Source organism: Nothoprocta perdicaria, unplaced genomic scaffold (assembly GCF_003342845.1).
Source record: "Nothoprocta perdicaria isolate Ctin4 unplaced genomic scaffold, notPer1 scaffold_2, whole genome shotgun sequence".
In the NCBI taxonomy this organism is placed as follows: domain Eukaryota; kingdom Metazoa; phylum Chordata; class Aves; order Tinamiformes; family Tinamidae; genus Nothoprocta; species Nothoprocta perdicaria.
The window spans coordinates 10,097,549-10,122,688 of NW_020455204.1; the positions used below are offsets into that span (position 1 = coordinate 10,097,549).

General features: G+C 36.2%; 1 long non-coding RNA gene across 1 annotated transcript; it reads left to right on the top strand.

Moving 5' to 3' along the window:
• The first annotated feature begins 649 nt into the window (after positions 1 to 649).
• Positions 650 to 24,330, top strand: LOC112946008. The gene is made up of 5 exons (XR_003249116.1): positions 650 to 708; positions 1,128 to 1,222; positions 6,799 to 6,860; positions 7,937 to 8,202; positions 24,225 to 24,330. It is a non-coding gene; the product is annotated as an uncharacterized LOC112946008 (long non-coding RNA).
• Positions 24,331 to 25,140: the final 810 nt, after the last annotated feature.

The window sequence follows — 25,140 nt, forward strand, 5'->3', positions numbered from 1 at the left end:
CAGATGCATGTGGTCTGGATAGACAGTACCGTGTTACTACAGCAGCCCTTCTTCCAGCAGCAGCCTGCCTCTGCCTGCCTCATCAGCTCTACTTTAAGGACTTGCTCCAGTGTTTTGTAATTCTCCAGATGAGCTGATTATTTTGCTTATCTCTTAATTGTTCTTTTCTATTCCACATGTGATTTTCACTAAGTACATCTTGGAACCGTGTCTCTTTAAGTGTGAGGCAAGTTGAGGAGCTGCCTTTGCTTTAGCTGATTTGAATTGGTGCAGGATCTACAAGGAAAAGAAGCTACTTCACTTCCAGAATGGCTTTTCATGGAGCAATTCTGAACCATGGAACCATGGAACCATTCTGAACCATGGTGCAGCTAGTATGGACACAGTACCTGGAACTAGTGGAGGAAACTTGTATAGCACATGTAGAATTGAGATTGCCTGTCCCAGAGCTTTGCTTTCTAATGGTATCGGCTTTTGAATTATCATACTGTAGTCAGACTGTTGTAGTGCTTGAGAAAATTGCCATCATACCTGGTAAGTAAAATTATTAACTTGTAACAAATAGTGAACTACATCCACATGCAAATTTTCTCAGCCTTTTTACTAACAGTGCCTTAATTTCACAGGGTTATAACAGTAGCTAAGATTCAAAATTGTAATTTCGTGGACAAAAAGAGAAGAAAGCAGATGAACTATCAGGAAACAAAGGTGCTCTCCATCTGTTACCTGTCTGTGTGAAAACTGTTTACAACACATTCCTTGATGCATGTTGAGTAGGACATCAGTGGATACTGCTGCCCATTGTTTTGCATAATGGATATTATGAAATCAGAAGCTGCTGAAACAAAAGAATGTTTTCCTTTTTAGCTTCATTCAAAATCACTGAAAAGAATCATCACAGAAAACAAAAGCAGGCCCATATTTAAATTTATAAGTTTTGAATGTCTTTTCAATAAGGCCAGCTTGTTGATCAGGCTGATCTTACTGAAGGTTGAAGGAACTTGTTCAACAGATGTTGATATTTGTAGTGCTTCCTACGTGACAAAAGTGCCTGATTAGAAAAAGAATAGTTCAGTAATATAGAATATTTTGGTCTAATATTTTTTCTCTTTAACATTTTTCCCCAGCTGCTGAATTGTAAACGTAAAAGCCTAAATAAATGAAGCCACTTGCTTATTTTACAAGTTTGAAGAGTTATCGCAGATTTCTTACACTCTACTAGGTAAGTTGTCACTGCTTTCAATTTGATTTTAGAAACTTTCACATTCATAGGTAATGACCAGCTGAAAATCTCTCTTAGATAAAGAAATAGGCAGATTTTTTGTCTTCTTTCTTTTGTAATTTTTCAAATTATTATCTTAGTGCTTCTTAGAAATGCAAGAAAGATGAATTTAAAGGAAATATTTAGAAAGTATATGAGGTGGAAAAGTGAAAAGAAAATATGGTATATTTTCTGAGTAATGCACTATACATACTAGCTCCAGTAGCTTATAAATACAGCAGAAGGCAAGTAGACTATAACTGCTTAAATATAAGACCATGGAAGCCTCGTGCCTTTGCCTCGAGATGAACCTATGCAGGCCAGTTAGGGAATAATTAAGGAAAATGATATTCTGCAGTACATTCTCTGGGATGCCTGCTTTTTTGTAACTATCTGCTAATGAACCCCGAGGGAATTTCAAGGGAGCAGAGAAACAAAAAGTGATCCAATTTATTCTCAGCATTTCTTGCTACTTTCATAGTAATAATATACCATGTAATTAAAAAACTAGTTCTGGGGTTTCATAAAACTTTGAATGGAAATCTCTAAATTGGTTTTAGAGCATCTTATGAAAATATTTTATTATGAAGTATTGAAAAAAAAGTTTGTTTTCTGTAAAAATATAGGACACTTACTTTTGAAGGTGAGTTCAAACCGCACTAGTTTTATGACAAATGTTAATATGTATTTTTTTATGCTGAAAAGCATTTGAGTGACGTGGAAACTCAAATCCAAGATAGCATAATCGCATGAAATTTTTGTGGTGGATCTGAAAAAACCTTATAATAACTCTTGTGATGAAAATCATGTTTTTGGAGTCTTGGGTTTTGCAATTCATAAAATTATTTTTAAGTAGAAAACTAACTTCAAAGGTATCAAGATTATGATAAAATAGTAAATGAAGGCATTTTAGATTTTATCTGAGATAGTTTTCAGAAATTGTCAAGATAAGTGACCTTCAGGTAAATTCTATGCAGAATTTTTCAAGAAAAGTCTCCATTTGAAGTGATAGCAAGTGAAATTATTGACAGTATCTCATCTTGATGTTTGATTTTATATTTTTCTCATCTTTAGCTGAAGGCAATCAGTGTGGTCCTGTGCATGCAGGCTGCCCAGTAGCTTACTGCTACTTCCCCTCACATGAACCATGTTAATTAGCTATTTTTACTTCATAGCTTGCACTCTTTCAGGCTTAACAATGTCAAATTAGAGAGGGACTGGGAACATGTTTTTCTTTCAAAATCAGTTATTTTATAAATCTATTTATATGATAGAATGACCTTTAAGATATGTGGAAAGTATTAAGTATTGTTTATGATTTTATAGTGATGCTGAGTTTTGCCCTCAAGGCAGTTACTAAATGCGATTGCTGTATGTGAAGAATACAGTCACTTTCTGGAAGAGCTTCACAGGTGTACTTTATAAAGGGATATTTCTGTTCTCTCTCTAATCTTGGGTGATACCAAGATGTACAGCAGATCTGCTCATGGTGACTGTTTTCTTTGCCTGGAGACGTGAACTTTATTTAGATTCTGATACTGCTGGTAGTTTAAAACAAACAAACAAAAATCTATGGCTGGGACCAAGAATATGGATTCTGGATGTAGCTCAATCCCTTACCATATTGCCTTGATTCTTCATTTCATTTGTTATGGGATGACAAGGCTAATGTGGGCATGTGACTTACCAGGTTTATTTAAAAGGTTTCTTCAGGTGCTGAAAAGAGAAGCTTCCCTATCTCAGATGTGCAGAAAGAGCTGTAGGCTGAGCCAAGTGTTTTGGTGTCTGTCATCTTTTAAACACCTCTGATATTCTGCAACCAGCATTCCTCTTTTAGCTGAAACCTGGAGGTGTCTAAGACTTCTAGGCACTTCTGCTTGTTAGGCTGCTTTGTAGAAGCTCAAAAACCCCTGATTTCAGCTCTTGCTGTTTGCATCAAAGCTCGTGGGCCCCAGGACCCCAACTTAAGGTTCTTGAGTTAGAAGCAAACATAAACTCGAGGAGATGGTGGTGTGCAGGGGGAGCCGTGTGGCTGTTCTGTCAGGATTAGTGCTTAAGCTGTGCTGCTTTCTCAGCATCTCCATTTGATGATGCTTCATATCAGTCTGATGTGAGGTGAACAGCTTGAGAGCAGTTCTAAGTTTCTAAGTTCCCAGCTGCTCTCCCGATCTGTTAGGGGGTTGAGTGGCAAGCTCAAGACTCCTGGATTTTATTTGCTGATAAGCCCCCCAGGCAGTTATAAAACCTGAAAACTGGATAGAAACGCATTAATTTCTCATGCATAGGTTGTATCGAAAAAGTATAATGGTTATTAATGTATTAAGGTCTATTGTTTCTTTTTATTATAGTTTTTATGTAGATGCCTGACCTTAGCTCAGAAAGTAAGTAGGCAAGAATGGGAAAGGATCTATGAATGCCTAGGCATAGGTTTCAGAGCTTTAGACTTGCATACAGGCAATTTTCTGTGTATATCTTTAGTGCATATGAAAAGATTTGCTTTCATAGTTTTCCAGTGATGCTCTGCTACTATGTGCAAATGGTAAAGATTCTGCTACCAATCTCCTCAGAGAAAACTTGCTCTGTTCCTTTCTAATCTTTTTAGTTGCAAATGACTTGACCTAAGAGGGGAGGAGATTAGAAGTACTGCAGGAAAAGGGAATCATGGATATCATGAGAGAAACTAAAATAACTTTTTCTCCTCTTCTTTTACCAATTTTTTAAAATTATTTCCTCTAATCAGAGATTGTGTGTAAAAAATATGTACCTGGTAAATTATATAGTAACTATATTTGTAAAACCAATGTCACACAGATTTAAACAGAAGTTGTTAAATACACTTAGGTTCTTTGCACCTTGATGTTTATTATTATCATTATGATTGTACATTTAAAGACTAAGTATTTCCTGGACTTCATGTGCTTTGACATTGTAGTATTTATGCACTCTTAATTTTCTCAATTTTTCAATCAAAAAATTGTCAAAGGTGAGAATTGTCAAAGTTGTCAAAATTGTTGATAGTGTCATTTTATAATATTTTCATGCCATTTTCATCTTGATATATAGATTTTAAACATTAGACTTTGTAGTTAGTATTTGTCAGGATACTACACCATTTAAAGAAGTTAACTGCTTGATTTCTTCTTGCCTTCTGCAAGCATAGACTTCCCAAGCTTTCATTTTTATTTCTTATAGAAAGATATCACCAAAAATTCAGTAAGCAAAACAAGTGTCTATCTTCTAAAAATAAAAATCACCTTGAATCTCATGAAATAATCAGATGATGAGCCCTGTAGACATACTTAAGCATAACGGCAAAAACATAAATGTTGAGCCATTTATTTTGAAATATTTTGTATAATTAAAAGGAAATCCTTGATTGGAGTTCAAGTGGCTGTCCAGTCAGACTTTAAAATTCCCCAAGGGTTTCATACCTGCTCAGCTTTTTCAGTTAGTGAAAAACTAAGAGATTTACTGAGGAGTTAGAGGATCTTGAGAGCTGATAGTTGTTAAAGCAAATAGCAGAAGCATCCGTGAAGGATGAGTGTAGTCATCTTTCTGCTTCGTAGCAAATGGAATGTGACCTCTTAATGTACCCTTTAGCCATATGGTTTTATGAAATGCAGGAAGATATTTTAATATTCATTAACAGATATCGTAAGGTATATGCATTTTAATCATAAACATTGGGTTTAACAAAGTTCAACAAAGGTATCTATACTGAGTCGCTTATAAAAGAGATGAGCAATGGAAGGCCACGTAAGATAGTGGAGTGTAGTGACTAGAAGGTCAGAAGTGCAAAAGAAAGTTGTTAGGCAAATTCTGAAACAATATGAGGTACTACGAGAGAGTTTGCTTTATGGCTTGTTTTATTTTTTATTTCCCTATATTAAATGCTTTCTGTTTTCTTTGTAGAGAAATCCATATTTTAATTATAAATCTTTTTGACTAATATTGTTTATTCTTAATGTTTCCTAAAGGCATGATACCATAAAAAAAACTCAAGCAATATGTGCAAAGCTGTCTGACTTCATTCTGGCAGGGACTATCATTGAAATATGGCACCAGAGTGTAATAAAACCCTTTTCTAATTCTAAGAGTAAAAGAATCACTTTCTTGCTCTCTTCTATTTATACAAAAAAAAAAAAAATCTGGAGTGAATATGATTTATTTTGTATAAGAATTGCACAATATGGCCAAAGAAGATTTATGGGAAGCTTTAGGGGAACAAAAGTGGAAATATGGCTCTCAGACTCCCTAGGGTTTTCAGAGGATCTGCAATTAGCAGTCATGTGATCGCAAATAGAATATTTTAGTGTTTCAGATTTGTTTGAATATGCTAGATTCCAAACTACTGGGTTATGCCCTGCTGCTACCTCTGCCCTTGAAGCTAAGCAGGTTTCAGCCCACGTGCCCTGGGAGGGATAGGGTGTGTGTGGGCTCAGCAAATACTGCAACCACCAGACCCCAGCAGTGCGCTCTGTGTCAGGGGGCTCAGGGCCACTGCTCCATTTTTTCCAGTTTCCCCACTCTCTTTTTGTAAGACCATTCCTGGAGTTCATGCCTTCCTGAAGAAGAAAGTCTTGATATTAACATCTCAACTCTCAATTCTTTTACTCTTTTCTCCTGTATTTAATGAGTGATCTTGCATCATTATTATTTTAGTGTGTTATTTGTCTAATTGTAAAATCTCTCTCTCCATACACATCTACAATTTTAGGACCCCCAGTTTTGTGAATGATGTTATTAAAATCTTCAGATCTGCTTAATTTTTCTTCATTTTTTCACAGAACCTTGCAAGAGGTTGTTCAGTTTCCTAACAGGACCTAAAATAGCTTTTTCAAGGCTCATTGCTGATTCTCTTTTTATTTTTGCTATAAGAAGAAAAATATGGAAGTAATTTGTGAGAAGAGTGTTATTCTGCATAAAACCGAATGTTTAATAAATCAGGATTGGAATCTGTAGTAGGTTAAAACTATTGACAGAATTGTACTTGTTAGCCTATGTTTTTTAGCTTAGTATAAACAATGTTTGTGGCAATTAAAAACACATTCTAGACTCATGTTGCTATGTGATATTAAACAGAAAATGCAAGATGCTCATTTACCCATAATAGCTATTGAAGGTGGTACAGATTCCTGAACTGTGAAAGTCTACCTGTGGGCTCTGGAGAGAGTGATGCAGCTCACCCATCCTCTTGTGTTCTCTTTGATAGGAGTAGGTGTTCCCTACAGAAGCAGGTGCATTCTGCCAATTAGTCTTGTCTTTATTTCACCATGGGATGCTTATTGTCTTATTAAGACTAATTGGTGGGCTGCTGAAAGCAACTCCAGGGCTTCAAAATCTTGAGAGAAGATAGTTAACCTTTTGTTTTCTAGACATTTTACTGAGATCATCCATCACTGATTTAACATATTCTTGTGAGTTCTGTGTCCTCTATAAATTGTGTTTTTGTATAGAAGCCTCTGAGTGGCTCTTTGTAATTTTGAGTCCCTGAAGAAATGGAAGGATATTTAATGTTCTCCCTTAATTTTTGGCAGCTTCCAAATGAGACTTTACACTTGATTGTGTGGTTTCTTCACTAAACAGAATTTTAAAGAAGGTAAGTTAAATTAGATTAAGTACCTTGGGCAGTGCTATAGACATCACTGCTTTTATTTTAAATAAACTGGGAACTCTCTTCACTTCAGGGAGAAGAAAGTATAGTTTTTATATATGACCTTTGAAAGGAGCATACACAAATGTTTTATTAAAGATATTAGTTTCTTTATTTTTTTTATGCCTAACATACGTACTGACATGAATTTTGAATTCAAAAAAACCTCTCTGATTTCTTCTATGTTTTCTTTGGTACAACGATAAATCCAGAATAGTATTGTGAAGTGTGCTCTGAAGAGAGAATAAAGGATATAGAGGGCAATTTTGTTTCCTTTTGCAAAGTTGGCAAGATAATGGGAGTTAGTGTAAGGGATCTCCAGAGGTCCCTTCTTATTTAAGTTATTCTATGATGCTGTTACCCAATGTATTGCTAGTATATATAAACAACATTCTGTTCTGTACTTTAAGTGCTTATATTAAGTGCTGAATACAGAAGTATCTATAACTTGTGATGACTACAGGGCTTAAGTGGATGGAAAGAGTGAATGAGGTTCCTAGTGGTGTGTGGTACTGAGAGGGTTTTTTTATGTTTACTTGGTTTTGTTTCGTTTAGCTCAAAACAGACAAAGAGGATGTTGTCGTTGCTCTCGTGTCATTGGAAATAGGTGGGTGTGCCCTGTTTTGCACTCAGGCTCATCATACTGGGCTCCAATTTGATAACAGATGTGCATCCACCCAGGAAATTACCATTTTCAATAAGAAGCAGAGCAGCAAATGGATTTTCATGCATGAAAAAATAATGTAATAAATGAAGCAAGGCCCCAGCTTGATAAATTATATAGCCGTAGCAGGGAAAAAAATACGATTTGTTTAAATATCTGAACCTTCAATAGAGCTATAAAATAAGAACGCTTCCTACTCGCAGTAATAAAATAGCAGGCAGGGACTCATCAGATAAATATGTTTAAAAGTCTAGAGTGTCACATTTTTTATGAAATTCCCTGTGGACAATTTTATCCTTTAGTATCAAGTGTTGAAGATGGGCAATGTTGAGTGCTCTTTTCTCATTTATTTTTATAGTATGGCGCTCTTCATCAAGAGCGTTGAAGAGGCAGGAAGAAAGCAAGTCACTTGCAACCCTTTATGATTTTTTCTATGCCCTAGTGCCTTACTGAAATTAATGAAATACTCTTCACTGAAGTCCAAAGATGTCATGCTGAACTTGAGGACTGAAAAGAACAAGTGTCATAAGTAAAAAGTAGTCCAAGTCTGTATGTAGAAAAGCTGGAATTTGAAAGATCACTCCTAAAAATCAAAATGCGAAGACACCTGATTACAGAAGAATTGTGAGTTAAAATCTTAAGACCTTTATTAAATACATTTTTAGAAAAATACACCAGAATATGAGCAGATATGGGCAGAGGCAGCTGAACTAATCAAATAATGAAAGAATGTTCATAACTTTTCTCTATTAAACTGGTTTTTCACCTGCTTGTACTCTCATAGCATTTGCTATACCTTTGTTAGAGCAGTTCCTTGTTTGGTCTTTGGTGCCTTGCCAAATTCTTCCCACTTGCTGAGCTTCTCTATTGCTTATTTAAGTTCTATCATTACACCCAACATATATGGGATCCTATGCTTCTCTGTATCACGTTGTTAAGCACATCTAAGTTACTGCATTCGTAGATGCCCACAATCACCTTAACTTAGAATTTTTAGGGCTGTTGTCCTGGCCTAGTATTAAAATGCTTCTGTTTGTTTTGAGCAAGGAAATTTTGGCAAGGAAACTTGGGCAATTATTTTAATATCAAATAATGTACAAATATTTTGAATTGCTTTCAGTGTAATAGTTGCACTCTCTGAAGCTACTACCAGGCATTTTGACACAATTAAGATCCTTTTCTATCTTAGTCATAGGGCTGCTGCTTCTTGTGTGACTAATAAGAGGTTTTTTAAAATTTAATTTGAGGCAAATAGATTGAAGTCAGATATGAGTAGGGTTTTTGGAAAATCAAACTTAATCTAGATTCACACTGTACAGTTTTAGATTATTCACTGACTGTTTTCAGTATCATTCTAATACTGCAGCTTGCATCAACTTTTCCAGCTCCAAGTTTGTCTCAATCTCTTTTAATGTTATATCCATTGCATTGCATTAAGATCTAGTATCAAACAGGTGTTTTTGGCTAAGGCTTGCTTAATACACCTAGTGTGCAGCAACAGATGAAGTTCAGGCAGTGCTGAGTGAGATGACTGAAGCATTTCTCATCAGAAGGATGATGGATTTCTTGTACATCTGTTCTGACCATGCAGTTTATTTGAGACTCAAGTGTTTCCTAGCTCCCCTCAACCTGTTCCTAGTGTACTGCTCAGCTTAGAGTAACTATTCTCATGAGTCCGATCACAGATGTTGTTAATATAGTATTAAAAATATGGTAGGTGCCTCACAGTGGGTAAAACAGGGCCTTTGCCTCCAGGATTTCGTAGTCCATTGGGAAGACCATGTTTGGGATTTTTCAGAGAAGTACAGGAAAGCATTGAAGAATTTTTCTGTGTTTTTGAACAGTTTTGTTCACTTGGTGCAGGGTGAGCAAGAACTAGGCTTTGCGGCCAACTGCAGAGGGTTCGCTTGGGAATGCTATGATATTCCCACTGAAAATGAAATGTCAGCAGCAGACCCTGCCTCCAGTCACTGAGCTCACTGACGCTGTGGTTCTCAGCTAAGCAGAAGACAGTACTTTAAGGAAAAATCTGCTAACCTGTGCAAAGGTAATGGGAAGTAATTCTTCCTAAAACCCCCTGTGTTGCTGCTTCAACATCTTGTCCCCCATAGGCATCCCGAATTAGCTGGGAAACGCAGAGCATCCGCAATGCCGAGAGTATCTGCTAGAAGCTGCCACAGCTGCTAATCACTCTAGTGCCTTTGAAGCTACTTAAAACCAAGTATTAAAGCCAAAATGCATTAAAACTATCTATCATACATCTTAATCACACCTTAGGAGAGCTGTCCACAGGATACCAATAGATAGACTGGGCGCACTATTAATTAATTGCAAGCCAGAGTGCACATTTTCTGAACACAGCCTTGAATTGATTTGCCAAAGTAATAACTGTAATGGAAGTCAGAAGCTTGGACATTGCTTTAAAAACTTGATCTCTATTTACATTAAATTAATTTGAATGAAAAGTTTAATGATCTAATGGGTATCACATACTCCATAAATAAGAGAGAAGTGAAACATGATTTGTCTCCTAAAAATCTCTCAGCAATTGGTAGGATTTAGAACTGTTTTTGACTAGTGGAGGAGAAAAAGTAGTAAACTTCAGTGGTAAAAATTATCCATACTAATGACTAAGAATAAGAATATCAAGTTAAATTAAATTTACTAACAGCAGTTATGCACAGCATGCCAATAGCTTTTCAAAAATAGATACAGAAAAAAGAACTTTAAAGCAGATAACTTAAAAATTATTAATTACAAGAGTCCTCATCTTAGATATTGAAGAATAAAAGCTTAACCATCCTAAACAAATTATTCATTAAACTTAACCACAGGAAAAACATAGAGAATAATAAAAGAGGTACCAGCATGAAATATAAATGCATGGTGCAGCACAGCAGGAGTAAATGAATAAATTGTTGAAGGAAAGCCATCTGTGCACAATAAAGATGCTGCAAAATTAAGAAGTATGTTACCAACATTTAACTTGAAAAAGTAAGGATGCTAGACATTACACTGGTTAATTTAAATATGGCAGTTCTCTGTCAAAATCCTTAGAAGAGTGTCAGCCCTATATTCTGCCTTGTAAAGGAGAGATTAACAAAAAACAAACAAAAAACAAACAAAACAAACAAAAAAAACCCTAACATTTACTTTAAAGATCAGCGTCTCCAAAATTATATCTTTTTAGTATTATCTCATTTCTGTTCATATGAAAGTCCCCAATTGAGAATTTTGGGAGATTAAAATTAACATTCTAGATTTCAGGATTTTCTTTCTCCATCATCCTTTCAAACTTTCTGTCAATCTATTTCTTTTCTAATTTTTGTATGAGCACATTCTTTCAGTTTTCATAGTTTTCATTTTTTCTTTTCACTTGGCTCTTTCTCAGTTCTAGTCCAGTCACTGATAATTTTTTGTTTTGTTTTTGAAGTCTCAACCTAAAACTTGTTTTTTTCCTTAAAATTAATCCTTTAATGTATATTATAATTTTTGACCCCATAATGCATATTGTGCCATTGTATTTTAAGAATATTCTGTTCTATATTTTATATATAGTCTTATTATCTAAGTAACTGAGTGTCTTTATTCTTCAAAATTGCTATCTTATCTCACATAGGCTCTTTTGTTATTACATTTTTTCTTATCTATACCAAAGTGAAGCTGCTGTTTTTGTATTTTTGTTTGAAGAAACAGGCGTTGTTCCCTGCACAAGCTGTCATGTAAGCATATGTAGCCCCTGAAGTGGTAAGTAGTGGAATTTGTAGTGGATTTAAGTGTTGACAGGAAGTTGATTTCACAGGGCTGAACCACCTTCTAAGATGCTCTTCCCTGAGCCAGCTCTATTTGTGATGAAAACTTGATTCATGATGAAGACTTTAGGGACCAAGAACAGGACCAGGAGAGCTGAGAAGAGCACTGGGTCTTAAGTTTTAGTGGCACAAGGGCACATTGCTGGCCCTTGTTCAACTTGTGCACCAGGACATCCATGTCCTCCTCTACAGAGCTGCTTTCCAGCAGGTCATCCCTCAGCCTGTCCTGGTGCATGGGGTTATTCCCTCCTAGATGCAGGATGCTGCACTTGCCTTTGCTGAACTTCGTGAGGTTCCTCTCTGCCTGTGTCTCCTGCCTATCCAGGTCCCTCTGATTGGCAGCACAGCCCTCTGGGGTATCAGCCACCTCTCCCAGCTTTGTGTTGTCTAAAAATTTGCTGAGGGTCCCTACAGTCCCATGATTGTAAGAGTCAATAAGAATAGCTTGAACAGGTATTAAACCTGTCTGTACTCCTTTTAAGCCTATGTAAAAGCCTGTGTCTACTATTTTCAATTTCCTTCATCTGTCTTCAAGCAAATGAGTCTGAGATGACCTTCATACATTTCTGCTTATTATATTGCTTTGTAATATGAACACAAAGATATCCACAAAAATGGCAAAAATACTGAAGAATCTTGTTTGTTGCTCATGTAAATTTACTGTATAACTCATGTTCATCCTGAAACCAAATCTTGCCTTTCAAAAGAAATGCAGTCATTGAGTAATTTGCTTTTTCTGTAGCACTTTCAGGAGAGGTAGCTGTGCCAGTAAGACAATAGATTCAGGAAAGCTTTATGATGTGAACTCTGTAACACAAGACTATAAAAGGCATATTTTAAAAGACACAATGTGCTTTCCTGCCCATTGTCGCTGATACTTTAGAAAGACTCTCGTCCATCCATATCTTAAAGGGGATTAGCAGCTGTGTTACTATGGTAATTGAACATTGCTTTTGCTTAAAAGACAATCATTTAAAGTGCTCTAAAATCATTCTTTTTTTTTTTTTTTTTTTTTTTTTTTTTTTTGGAGAGGCTCTGAAATGTGCAGAAAAGAGCTAGAGAGGTGAAAGATACTGGCTTGATGCATTGCCGTCTGTTCTTCCTTTGGTTTATTCCAGGAAGCAAAAGATGCAATAGAAAGGAAATTTGATCTACAGTCACTGAAGACATGTTTCTGGTTCTAACATTTTTCTTGCTGTCTCAAAGGGAAAGCCACAGAACTCCCCTTAGCGCCCAAAACTGGAGGCGTCTCCTCTGCTTTCCCTCATGTGCCTCTTTGGTGTGATGGACTTTGGCATCAACTGCGGTAGACGGGAGAGCTTGAGCAATTGGGACTTGAGCCTGCTTTTAGAGAAATCTTTAAAATTGTTGTTTCATGCTACCAAAAAAAAAAAAAAAAAAAACCTACCTTAATTTCCTTTTATCTGTTGATTCATCATTTTTGTTGATACTTGAGATTCAAACCTCAGTGTTGTGCTTACCTTGGCAGCTAGCCTACGTAGTGCTCAGATTGCTAGGTGACACCTGGCAATGACTCTAAAACATCTACCTGGTGTTTCACGTGTGCAGTGCACTTTCATTTGGAAGTGTTGGACTGCTTGTTAACATATTTCATTTCAGATGGCAGCATTAAATGATAAATTATGGGGTGCTTGAATGAGTACTGCCACTTCTGTTGTTGATCACTCTTTCCACAAATCTGCATTAGCTTGATCCCCAACTGCATAAGCCCTGAGAATATGTGCTAGTTTTAACTACCTGATTTTAGATATAATCAGCTTCTACTGGCATTAATCTGTTGTAGGGAGTACCTTAATTTTCCTTGGGAGATGGGGCCTTCTGAAAAATCCCATCATGAAGGAGTTTCAGCATAGGCCCTCTGATTTGACCTCTACCCTATCTGTATTGAACTTTTTCTGATATTAAAGGGCAAGTCAAAGCATTTTGGACTGAAGAGCCTGCTGCTACGCTATGCTGGAGGAGCACCCTGTTAGGGACTGCCACTTTAAAGGGAGGAATTGTAGGTGAATGAGCTTTTGTGCTTCCTGAAATGTGTGCTGGATTTTGTAAAACAGATTGCCGATTAATACCAACTCCCAACTTCCAGTTTGGGAGGCTGAATCTGAATACCTTTCTCATAGCCTGCCACTTCCACATTGTGTCTCCTTTTCTGTTGTTATAAGCAGGGAATATAGCAGAATCTTTTTTCTCTACTGCATCTGAACTCCCCTGTCTGCTGCACAGATGCCTTTCAGCAGCATTTTACCCAGTCAATACTTCGTATAAAGATTGATGTAAATGCACATGGGAGAGCAGTTCTATTTCTGTGCTGTATTTAGAAATACATTCGTATCAATTTGCTCCACCTGAGCCCAGGCACAGTGCAACAAGATGGGGTAGAGGGTCAAAAAATTAAAAAGACCCACAGAATAAAGGATGCGCAACTTTAAATGTGGAAATAGCAATGGCCTGGAAATCAGTCACTGAAAGCAGGTAAATTCTTTCTCTTTAGTGTTCACAAAAGGTCTTTTCTGTAGGGGTGAGTGCTACCAAGATATCTGCTAGGCTGAGAATAATCTAATACAGAGGTATTTAACTCCTGAGATGGAATAAGAAGGAAAGAATTAACTTTCTGAGAGGAGAGTCAGGGAAAACTAGTTATTGAAATCATCAGGTGCTATGGATAATAAAAGCTTATTGAAGAGATCTAATTGAAAGATTGGTCTCTTTCTGTTTCCCTTTAAATTTGCCTAAATGAAATTTAAAATTATGCTTTTAAAAAATGTCTCCGTCAACAAAAAAGCTCCAACAACAGTTTTCCTACTTTGTATTTTGTTCAAGTGATAATGAAAGACTTGTTTCTTCTTCCATCACCGAACTAGGGGAGTGTTGAACTAAAAGACAGTATAAAAAGGTGATCTAAATTCAGAGAAAAAAAATTGTGGAATCCAAGTTGAATGAATGATTGAATCTAAATATGGCCATATCTTTCCATTTATAGCTATATGGTTTCACAAATTCCCTTGCCACCTACTCCGAATGACAAATAAATGGTATGCTTATAGTTTAACAAAAAATATTTAAAGAAATTGTAAAAATTACTATGTTACCATAGAAGATACAAGACCAAAGCATGTCTATCAGTAGTACTGTATCTGGATTGGCCCTTGTTCTTTCACTTCTTTCTCTTTTTTTCTATGTTCTGTGAGAGTGTTATGTTCTTGTTTCTGGTAGATGTTTTGAATAGTTCATGCTTCTAGAAGGCAAAATAAGGTTACAGTGCCCAGAAACATTGATATAATTTGAACATGTGACCATTAGACACAGCCATTTAAAGCTTGCTCTGAAGATGATCGTTAAGTTTTTACATTATTCAACATAAAGCACAAAATTAAAAGGCATCACAGTGGATATTTTAAGGATATTCCCTGCACTTAAAATGGGTCACGGCAGCTGCAGTGATCACTCTAGGACTTGCATGATCTTTCTGAAGGAGCTTGCCAGGTTACCTTTCTAAGCTTTGGAAAAAAATCAGTGCATATCTGGAATCAAGCTTAAGAAGTGATTTTAATGAAAGATACTTAGTTACAGAGTGGATTTTCTGTCTCTAACCATTGAGCAGTTGGAGTCTTGATTACTGTACCATAGCTTAATGTATTTCTTAAGGGCAAAAATGACCTCTCTTCTGCATTCTTGAGCAAGTTGCCATTTTAATTACCTCTTTTAGCCCTCCAACTTCTTTCCAGCTTAATCTCTGTCCATGTTTTTAATCAACCATCTGTCACCAGTGGTTCTTTCCCAAGTAATGTGCCTATAAACTTTATTACAACTTAAAAGGACATAAGACCAAAAAGTACCCAAAGTCAAGTCTTGAAATAGCAGTGATGTAAATATCTATTTATATATTTATCTAGTTCTGTAAAATTTCTGTAGAATGCTTGAATAGGTTAATTTTGTAATAATTGATGTTTTCTGTTCAGGATGAAATTAAGGCACTGAATGTCTTCATAACTGTCCTTCATTATTATTATTATTTTTTCCTTCTCAAATACCAGGGAAGACATAACAGCAGTAGAATGATATGACATACAAATCCATGTTCCAAGCAATAAGGTTTGATAAGACCATCGCAACGATATAGATAACGCTATAGGTTCAGATTTTGAAAGCTTTCTGTCAATAGACCAAAAAAAAAAGACTTTTTAATGTGAATACATTATCTGGTGTTTGTTTTTATTTTATTGTTTTACTTTTTTCAGATATGTCCTTTGAACCATCTTGAAATTTATAAAAATAGTGCTAGCATAAATATCGGTCCCTTTCTACAGTCCAAAAGCACAACTACTCTTTCGATGCATTATATCACTTTTCTGATTAAATAAATGCTGAATACTGGTATCAAAAAACTTCTGAGAAAATCTAGATACGATGCAGGTGATTGCATGTATGCATATACATAAATCTAGAACTTCCTACTACTAAACTGCACAAACTTTTCTATTCTAGGAAAGGAGGGAAGAATTCTTTTTCAATTTTGACTAAGTAAAGCTCTGCAATTTTTGGTTTATATGAAGCCATAGAATAACAACAATTTAAGTGGCTGTATCTCAAGGTAAATTGATTGTCTTTAATAGCACAGGATTCATTTACTTTGATATATGTAGTTATGAGTGTTATTAATATTTGTTGCATGAATTATACCATGCTTTTTTGATTTGGAATTAAAGGCAGGTTCATCAGCTTAAACTCTCTGGATCTGAGGTGACTGAGACTGATCGATGTAATTCATTAGTGAATGACTGCCTCATAGAAAAGAGCCTGGAAATGTTCCTGGAACCACCAGATAATGATGATTCTCTGAGAAAGAGCCAACTGCAGAATCAGTAAATTCTACAGGAGCCAAGAAACTACAGAATAGCTTAGAGCAGGGCATTGTACATCTGCCAAGTGATGAGTGATAGGAGAACAGGCTTAACGAATTAGTCAAGCCTCTATCCTTCCCATCTGGAGATTTAACTCTGGTGTGCATGAACATTAACAAGCAGGAATTGAACTAGAGTGCCCGCCACTCTTGAGCAGCATTTCTGAGGAAAGCCAAACCAGTTTCCTTTTGGCTAGACAAGGAGTAACAATGCGGTGCTTGAAACAACTGACTCAGAGTTGTTTTTGTCTGCTCCATAGAGGCTGAATTAAGAAACAAATGAGGAAATGCTGATTTATAAGCCTTAGTTTTCACAGCAATATGTACTTTCATTTTGGCATATCTATGCCTTTGAGTTGTTTTTAAAAGGAAAAGTAGATTCTAGAGCAAGAAGAGGTTCCAAGTGTATCCACCAATTATAACTTCTACTGTTTACATCCAAAATTGTGACCTGAGGATTGTCCTTACCCAACGCCGTAAGGCTAGGATAGCTAGTCTATAGATAGCCAGTTTACAACTGGGTTAGCAAGTAACTGAGCTTTATGTTTTTTCATATGTTAAGAAAACTTCAATTTTGAGAGCTAAACATTGACCTCATGCCTAACCTGTATTGGGATTGAAAACTAAACATTGGGCCAAGTAGACCAAGTTCTCACAAAATATAACTAGAGGAAGCAGAGTGCCTTATTTCTTAACAAGCTCTTTAGGGTGGACTGTAGAAGAGTAAATCTGTCTCCTTGCTCTGCCTGGAAGAGACCCAGACCCATATCTGCCATCTTCAGGAAGATTCATTTACTTGATGAAATATGGTGAAATATTCTTCATGCCATGAAGGAGGAGTAAGGCAAAGTGCTGAAAATATTTGCCTGAAAAAATGGAGGCTTAGACTTCAAGTCTTATAAAACATTTCTGTAGTTTCTGTGGGGTTTTTTGGAATTAACATTAGCCAGCTGTTAATGTATGAAAAACATTTTTAAAACTTTTTCCCCATTTTCACCATTTTTAGTTGTTGAATATGAGGCTTTCAAAATTAGAAGGGCAGTGGCTGCAAAAGGATAAAGCTGAAAGATGAGTGGCATTTAAGAACTCTGGTGTTCGGAGGGGGGAAAAACCCGATGCAGATTCAGCTTCTCTTTAATGTGTTTCCTTTAAAGTGCTCAGTAAGAACAATGAGGACATTATACTTCAGTAGTATAATAAGTAATAATAGACTAGTAATAAAAATGGCAAAAATAAAATTGAAGCACAGAAAATAACTTTACAAAATCAAGGCAAAAACACCCCTCCTAACTAAGAGCAGGGCCTGAAAGCTCAATATTATATAAGCCAATGAAAGATATAATTATGCTAGGAATGAAAGATATTGCATTATTAAACCTTCTAATGTATAGTTGCAGTATGCTGAGTAGACTTCTCATTTTGACATTGTAATTTCTGAGCATAGTACTTTTTCTTTGATGATAAACTTTTCGCTTTGATAAATTCTTACATTTGATTATTTTAAGTGAGGATAACTTTTGATTTTGAAATTGAAGCTTGGTCTCTAAAAGTGATTATCATTGCCTTGTTCTTTTGTTTTCCCCTGAAAGACATATTTTAATTCTCTTAATTTTCAATCTTTGGTTTTTAGATCAGCTCACATGTTTTGCTATGTACTACTACCAGACATTTTACTAAACCACAGGGTTAGCCTTAATAAAATGGATTCTTCTACTTTCCTTTTAAAGACTTTCTTATACCCTACTTCAGAACAGGCAATGCAAGAAGCCTTTCTTGTTCATTTGGGTCTGTAACTTCTACTCCAAATTTTATTTCCTTTTTCTCTTTTGGTCCAGACTGTCTCTGAATTCATTCCACTTACTTCTGCTAATCCCTTGATTCTTGCTATCTTGATTATTGCAAATGTGTATTTAGCTGACTTTACTCCCTTTAAATGCAGAATTCAGAACTTTCCCACTCTACTAGAGTTCTCCTCACATTATGACAAACAAACAAAAAATCCCAACTCTCCCCCACTTTTATTCATCCTAGAATAGTTTTATGTTGGAAAGCAGAACCTTCTGGAAGGTGAAAGGTGGCTTGGATTCTTTCAGGTAGAGGATTTTTTTTGTTGCAAGCCATATTGTAATATGAGAATATATGAGAATATATTCTTGGAGATTCATGAATGGTCTCTTCTGGGTGTTGACTTTTCTTTCAGTCTCTTTCTCTTTCTTTTGCTACAGAATATGCTGTCTTTTGTTGGTCTTTTCAGTGGTTTTACATAACTTTGCTCCTCTGATTTTCTACCTGTGTCCTTTTCTCACGTTGCCAGTATACATCATTTGACAAAAATGTCTTTCTCATCAGTTCACTACTTATTCCTCTTATAGTCGTCACCATGCATTCTTCTGAGTCTCTATGTGTCAGGAACTTTTTCTAAGTTGATCAAGGAGGTTCCTTATTCAGCAGTTTTACAAAATAATCCTGACTAAAATATTTTTCTAATCTATTAGTACTCTTCTTTAGGTATGTGGATTCTAGAGACAGAAGCTGAGCTTGCTTTAATATTTGGAAAGTACTCTACAAAATTTTAAAATCTGGGATAGTTTAATTCCTTATTGCTAAGTAACCATTACCTATTGTCCTATGGAAAGCAACACTTTATTCATGATATGTGTAATTCCTTGTATGTAAGTAATTCACAGAAATTCCTTAGGTAAAAAAAAAAGCCTTCAATGAAGGAATTAAATAAGTAGAACAACACAAATACAAACGTATAAAGTGTCTGAGATTCAGGCGGGACACAGGGTGCATAACTGCATTCTCGCAGAAAGGCTAATTGTACGTTTAGCTCTCCACATATGGCCTAGGAAGCAATTAAACTGAAATGGTGGGTTCAGTTAAGCAAATTGCTGTAGTCTTCATTGTCTTTGTTATTTTCCCTTCTATTTGTCTTGTCCAGTCCTCTGTAATGTCTTTAGTACAGTTTCTGCCTTGGACAAAACCTCAGCTGAGGTTTTGTCATTGGAAATATCCTGAGCAATAGGAAATCTATGGACCAATGTCATGAAGTCATGTTCTCTAGATCCATAAATGTTTTAACGCATACAAGATAGACAAAGCTCTCCTTTGGCATGGTTTAGTGTGCATAATTCTTCCTTCTGTGATCTGTTTGGAAGTCATGACAGATCTTTTATTTAAATAAGTAACTTTGCAAGTCTTCTGTTGTCAAATCATGAGACCCTGAGTACAATCTGGGAATGGGTCTGCTGACAGCTCTCAGTGGCTATGCTGAAAATGAAGTCAGAAAAGCGAGAAACCACCACACTATGTTAAATACTTAGAATGTGTATGATTTTTCAGCACGAAAATAAACACATAATGTGTTTTTCCATTTTGTGTAGCTGGTTATAAGTTTTAGGATGGATTCTAGGATATTAGCTTATTACTGTTATATTTATCATTTGGTATAAATCTGTCTGCCATGCTACTGACAAGCAAGAGATCTGACATATGACTCATTTATTTCTGGAAATATTTCTTCAGCGTACACAGATGGTGTTTATGGAGCCAGCGTAGGGGTGACCTATCCAAGAACAGGAGACCTGCAGTGTCAGACACTTATCATGGATAGTGTTCTCTTTGCTGAGCAGGAGCAGCATTCTTTCTAGCCTGCTTCAGAGGTGTTTGTATTCATGGAGCTCAGAAGACAGAAGCCATTTACCACTCTCTTGTCTGTTCTAACACACAGCTCATCCTTTATGTGCGGCGCAGACTTCGCCTTTGTCAACATCTCCCGCCTCAGCTTGTTGTCACGGCAACGAGTCACATTTTTGCTGAAGTTCAGCTGAAGTATAATTTGGAAATGGAGTGGCACAACACATTGCGGGAATTTTAACTGGCCCCTCTGTCCTTTTTAGTCGAGTTTTGTCTTAACAGCTGTGTTCTGCTCGTGCATCTAGGCAACCTACAGAAATTCATAAGGCATATCTGAGTGCTTGAAAAAGCAGCCAAGGTCACCACAAATGTTTGTAAAGGAAAACGGTTATTTCATATGCACAATAGTGCTTTTTCCATATTTGTGACTTAATATTCATATATTAATACATTCTATGTCATCAGAAAATAAGCTTCCAGGCCTTTTCTCTACCATGCATTATTGTTTTTCAGCTGTGATACCATCACACTATTAATTTCCTCTCAAATATATGTATATATATAATGCAAATAAAATATGAGATTACAGAAAAATGATACTGAGTTTTACAGCTAGGAAAATACATTTCCGTTAAACTTTACAAGTTAAAATTTGTTGTTTAATTCATTTTTTTTTATGGCTTGTACATTTCTTATGGAGCAGGCTTTTTGACAGACCATTGTTGAAATGCAGGAATGAATACCAGATAAATGTTTATTCTTCTGAAAATAAGTCCCAGGAGAAATCAGAGAACAACAGTAATGATACTGTTAGGTTTGGGTTCTTTTTAATTGTTTGAAAGACCATAAAGTGATTCTGCTGTATAAAGATTTGCTCAGTTTGATTTACAGTTGTGAAAATGCAACTATATGTTGCAATATACATTTACTTGATCAGTGCAAATATAAATTTTGCACTAAGAAAATTTTAAGGGAAATTGAAGGAAAAAATATATTCTGTTGGGGTTTTTTTTGGCTTTTGCTGGTATTCTTTCTGGTATAAGGCTGGCTTTTTCTGGCATAAGGCAAGCTGATGAGGTTGTGAGTTCAGGCCATTTGACAGCTTTCTCTGCTAGCTTCACAAAGTGAATGATATGAAAGCTGGAATGGATTAATTCAGGATTTAAGGGGGAAAGAGCAGTAACTGCCTACTGTAACTCATTCAATATGGTCCAAGTGAAATAACTTTTGCCATTTGAGGAGAAGGTTGCACAACATAGCTTCAAAACAAGGCCTGGGTTAATAGATCGGGGAAGTGCAGGCTTCCTTCCCCTCCTGCCTTCTCCATCTTGTCCTGCTTTCAGCTACAGATTTCTCTGCCTCCTTCCTGCTGGCTCTTCTCTGATCATATGGCAGCTCCATTAAGTTCCTCATTTTCTGTTTCTATTTACCAGGTTAATTAGCTAGTGTTCTACCAATTTTTTTGAAAGACATCTAGAAGCAGCAAGAGCATATATGAGGAGGGCAACTTCGGTGACTGTTACTCTGCTGTATTAAAATATCTGATGTCATCTGTAATGAGTCCTGCTACTATGTAGCATATATGATGTGTATTATACATGCCTCTGAGGTTTCCCTTGCTTGTGAAGTGAACTTATGGTTTTAGATATTCTTCCTGTAGCAAAAAATAAAAATTAGCTAATGTTCAAACTCGGACAATTACCTTTTTTTCTGGATCAAATTCTGTAGAGCATCCTGCTATAGACTACACAGCTACGCCTATACCTAATAGAACAAAATCACTAGTGACATTTTACTTTTGACCAGCAGCCAAACAGGGAGATGTCCAGGATATTATTAATATGCAGACAGAGTTGGATGTGACCCTGAACAAGCTTATTAATAAGCTTGCCTAGGAATTGATGCGAGAGCATGTGTGGAGAAATGAATTACATGGGGAAAAGCAGGCAGGAGGATGAAGAGAAAAAGGGTATGGCTATACTCTGCTTTGCTTCCTTTTCCTAATCAGTGTTATGAGACCATGTCAAAATCCTTGCAATTTCAGAGAAAGATTAGTACACATGGGGCCATGGCAAGACAAAATTCACTTAAGAACATGGATTTAACAGATGGGATGTTAAGAATGACCTCCTTGTTGGAAAAACTAGTGACTCTGTAGCTTCATGCTATATAATATGGATGTAAGAGCAAAGTTTGTGTGTGTGTGTGTGTGTGATTTTCCTTAAGCAAAGATAATCCCACACTTTTGCCATAGAAGATCTTTGAGAGATTGTACAATTGCTGGATACAACACTGTTGATTAACATTGGAACAGTAATTGTTTCACAGTTAGGATTGTATGCATCTCATTTGCCATTTTGAGTAGTTGTAAGTATTCCATGAGAAATGGGGCTGCTGAAAGAGTACTCACTTGGAAATCTTTATAGAAAAGGACTGTTGCTTATTCTGGTAAAATAGCCACAGTTAGAGATTTGTATTTGCTGATCTGCTGATGCAGATAGGATGTTATAGCTCAAACTAGAGAGCTGGTTATCAGTGGGCTTGCTATAAGGGAATACAAAAGACCTGTCTGTCATAAGACTTGCTTTTCTGTCCATGCATCTGTGAGCAGACAGATCTAACATCTTTCCGTTATCTTTGCCTTCCACTACTATCGTGAGCCTGGGAAAACCCAGGAAGAAGCTTGACTAGTGCCTAGGGACATCTCCCAGAAACCTCAGTGAGCCAGATAAAACTTCCACCAGTCCTCAGTGGAGGAACTGCAGATGATGATCTGATTACATAACATTTAATGCCTCCCTTCCTCCTGCCTGCCACTCAAAAAAAAAAAAAAAAAAAAAAAAAAGTAAAAAAAGTGAGACAAAGTCATATTTTCCTTGTCTTCATATCTGCCTATATCTTCATATCTGCCTATGTCTTCATGGGCAATGGGATAACAAGGCATCGTTCGCTAAAGACGTGCGTTGCGTTCAGATCGCCTTCAGTCTGTATAGAAAAGGTTTTCTCCACGCCTAGGGTGCTTATGATGTCTCTTGCCATACAGATTTTGTGTGATATATTAAAGCTAAATGCATTCTTATTTGTTTATTTGTCCAAACTCTCTCTTTCACTGTAAAATGCTAATATGCTTTTTGGATTATAAGTTTTTGCCTAATTTAGTTAAAATTTGCAACAGGTTGAAAAGTGATTATGAAGGTACTGTTAAACAGATGAATGTTTCTACTTGGTTGTGCAGACACATATTGTTTCCTTAAGAAGCCAGGCTGAAAAAAGGAAGCTATTTCAGTAATTTATGAAATGGGAACCATGGTAACTCTTTGGTTACTGCTGTCAACAAAATATTCTTATTCTTGATTAAAATGATTAGATTTGCTGTGTCAATTACTTAAGAAGCTATGCAGAAAGCAGTGCTATTATTGCTGCTAAGCAATGGAATTTTGGCCAAGATATCTTTACAATGACTGATTAGCAAGTCTGACTCTGCAGTACATCCCTCCATTTCTTTAATTAACTAGAGAGGTAGCATCCTCTAAATGGAACAGGGGTAGCACAGTCTAGATTGTTGCTTGTGCTAAGGCTTATGTGCAGGGGTAGGTGGTGCAGAGTTGGATCTGACCCTTCTCCTGCTGAAAACTTTCATTGATTTGCTTGGGACTCTTAGGTGTCCCAGTCAGGGACCTGATAGACTTAGTGTGATCCTGGGATAACACTTGTGAGTAGCCAGTTTGAGAAGTTAACATCCTCATGTGTCCTGGATCTTGCTTTTGCTATGAGATACTGAGGCCTGTTTTCATTTTTTCATTCTATTAAAAAAAAAAAAAAAAAAAAACCCCAACAACTCGCCTTTTGCTTTTTAGCTCTGTGATTGCCCCAAGATGTGAGCAGAAGGTGAATATTCGGTGAGCTTGCAGAGACTGAGTTAAACCTCCATTTTTATTTCAGTGAGGAGGAAAGGCTGAGCTATCCTAAAGGCTGAGCTATCCTAGCTGGCTGGACTCTCCACTGTTGTCACAAAGGAATGAGCAACAAACACTACCATATTCCAGAGAGAGGGAACATGACACTGAAACCTAGTGGTCAGCAAAATTTCTAGGGAAAAAGACATAGATACCCATCTTTTTCCTAGATGCTTGCAAGGGAAAAAATGTCTGATCTCTACTAGGAATGCGTGCTAAGCATTTGCAAAGTTCATGAACAGATTTTTTTCAGATTCCATTTTGTATTTAAGAGCCATGCACTGAAAATATGATTAAATTCTTTGTGCTTCTTTTTAGACACTTGGGCATTCTGCTGCCTCTGGAGTTCCTGTGTAATTTCTATACTGTTCATAACAGACTAGGCCACGGAGGAAGAAAAAGACTCGTATGTTGACTGAATTATTATTTATTTGCCGATGACATATTAATGAAGTTAATTGAGTGTAAAAGTATTTATTTTCTTGACAGTAAGTAAAAACTCTTACCAATACTGAGTTCATTTAATTTTTTATCTTATTCTATTCTTTTGCTAAAATGATTTTTGCGTTGAGCATTTATTTTGTATTGTATTTGATGCTAAATGTTTTACTTAATCTCTTTCTATGAAAACAAAAGCTAGTCTGCACATTTTTTTTTAGATATTTGTTAATTTTATAAATTCTACTGAAGATGTGAACAGTGTGGCGGGAAACTGTAGTCTCTTGAACAGATGCCCATTCTCAACATAGTGGTTCTGCTCTGCAGAGACTTTTCAAAATAAAGCAGTCAGTTTAGTGAAGCAGCAATTTGAGATTGTTATTCATTTTTAATTGGCCTTTTTTTTTTTTTTTTTTTTTTTTTTTTTTTTTTTTGCTGTGCTTTGTGAAGTATAGTAGTAAAACCTTTGCCTTTAATTGGGGGTGTAATTTCTAATCAATACATTGTATTCCTTTAGCAATCAAAGCATCACTAGAAGCAATTCCAAACAACACTATTGACAGTATCTTAAAAAGATGATTTGGAGCCCTAGTGGAAGGTGATTGCATAGTAGATTTATTTATAATTGCATAATATGAAAGGAATCACTAGGCTGTTAGGCAGGAATATGGTAAAAATAAGCTTTTTGTGAAGAATACGGGAAGAATATATCCATTCTCTGATTCTTCTCTTCCTCCCTTCTAAGAAGGTTTTGCTCTGTCTGACTTTCTCATGGAATTTTATTTTGTCTTACAGG